Genomic DNA, 2,424 nt, shown 5'->3' with positions numbered 1-2,424 from the left:
CCAAATTTTGGTACCCAAATTCTTTCAGCCCTATACCGGGTTCTGTCTTCCCGAATATTAAGATGCTTCTCTGATCTTTTGGGTATTTCATCCTTTAAATTTCCCTCTTTTACAACCCCCTGTTGCGCCTCCTTTATTTGAGTAGTAAGGTTAGTACGAATAATTATATTCATAGCTTTTACCCCTATAGGTTCTCTGTCCTTTCTACTCAAAGCGTCAGCTACCACATTCACCTTCCCCGGGTGGTATCGAATCTCAAAATCATAATCATTCAACAGTTCAATCCACCTGCGTTGTCTCATATTCAGTTGCTTCTAATTAAATATATGTTGGAGAATTTTGTGGTCGGTATATATAATACTTTTGACCCCATATAAATAATTCCTCCAAGTCTTTAATGCAAAAACAACAGCACCCAATTCCAAATCGTGAGTCGTATAATTTTGCTCGTGAATCTTCAATTGTCTAGACGCATAAGCAATCACATTCGTTCGTTGCATTAATACACAACCGAGACCTTGCTTTGATGCGTCACAATAAATCACAAAATCATCATTCCCTTCAAGAAATGACAATATAGGTGCCGTAGTTAGCTTTTTCTTCAATAACTAAAACGCCTTCTCTTGTTCATCCTTCCATTCAAATTTCTTTCCTTTATGCGTTAATGCAGTCAAGGGTTTTGCTATTTTGGAGAAATCTTGGATGAAGCTTCTGTAGTAACCAGCCAATCCTAAAAATTGACGTATATGCTTCAGAGTTTTTGGGGTTTCCCACTTTTTAACGGGTTCGATCTTTGCCGGGTCCACCTGGATACCTTCTTTGTTCACTATGTGACCGAGGAATTGAACTTCTTCCAACCAAAATGCACACTTTGAAAACTTAGCGTACATTTTTTCTTTCCTCAATACTTCTAGCACTTTTCTCAAATGTTCTTCGTGCTCTAGATCATTCTTTGAGTAAATAAGTATGTCATCGATGAAAACAATGACAAACTTATCAAGATATGGCCCACACACTCGGTTCATAAGGTCCATGAACACAGCTGGTGCGTTAGTTAATCCAAATGGAATAACCATAAACTCGTAATGACCATAACGTGTCCTAAAAGCAGTTTTTGGAATATCATCCTCATTTACTCGCATTTGATGATATCCAGAACATAAATCGATTTTCGAATAAACCGACGAGCCTTGTAGTTGATAAAATACGTCGTCAATTCTCGGCAGTGGATAACGATTTTTGATGGTAAGTTTATTCAACTCTCTGTAGTCAATACACAACCAAAATGTACCATCCTTCTTCTTGACAAACAAAACAGGAGCTCCCCATGGTGATGTGCTTGGTCGAATGAAACCACGCTCTAAAAGTTCTTGTAATTAGCTCTGAAGTTCCTTCATTTCTCTAGGTGCGAGTCTGTATGGAGCACGAGCTATTGGTGCAGCTCTCAGTACAAGGTCTATTTGAAATTCAACGGATTGGTGTGGAGGTAGTCCCGGTAATTCTTTCGGAAATACATCGAGAAATTTTTTTGCGACGGGAATATCATTGATGTTCTTTTCTTCGGAATTGACTTTCTCGACATGTGCTAGCACAGCATAGCAACCTTTTCTTATTAGTTTTTGTGCCTTCAGGTTACTAATAAGATTTAACTTTGCGTTGCTCTTTTCTCCGTACACCATTAAGGGTTTTCCTTCTTCTCGTACAATGCGAATTGCATTTTGTAACATACGATCTCTGCTTTCATCTCCTTCAGCCAGTCCATGCCAACTATTACATCAAAACTCCTTAACTCTACTGCTATCAAATCAATCTTAAATATTTCGCTACCCAGTTTAATTTCTCGATTCCGGCATATATAATCTGCTGAAATTAATTTACCGTTTGCTAATTCGAGTAAAAATTTACTATCCAACGGCGTCAATGGACAACTTAATTTAGCACAAAAATATCTACTCATATAGCTTCTATCCGCACCCAAATCAAATAAAACGTAAGCAGATTTATTGTCAATAAGAAACGTACCCGTAACAAGCTCCAGGTCTTCCTGTGCCTCTGCCGCATTAATATTGAAAACTCTTCCGCGGCATTGTCCATTCGTGTTCTCCTGGTTCGGACAATTTTTAATAATGTGGCCCGGTTTTCCACATTTATAACAAACTTCATTGGTATAACTTGCTCCGACACTACTTGCTCCGCCATTACTCATTCTGACACCATTTGTTCCTTTCGTTCTGTTAACCCCTGGTCCGTAGACCTCACATTTCGCTGCGCTATGACCATTTCTTTTACACTTGTTGCAAAATTTGGTGCAGAACCCCGAGTGATACTTTTTACACCTTTGGCATAGCTGCTTCTGATTGTTGTTGTTGTTGTTGTTGTTGCGGTTGTTATTGTTGTTGGGATGATTGTTGTAGTTTTTGTTGT

Source organism: Rutidosis leptorrhynchoides, chromosome 11, assembly GCF_046630445.1.
Source record: "Rutidosis leptorrhynchoides isolate AG116_Rl617_1_P2 chromosome 11, CSIRO_AGI_Rlap_v1, whole genome shotgun sequence".
Taxonomy (NCBI): domain Eukaryota; kingdom Viridiplantae; phylum Streptophyta; class Magnoliopsida; order Asterales; family Asteraceae; genus Rutidosis; species Rutidosis leptorrhynchoides.
Note: the sequence above shows the minus strand (reverse complement) of the source record.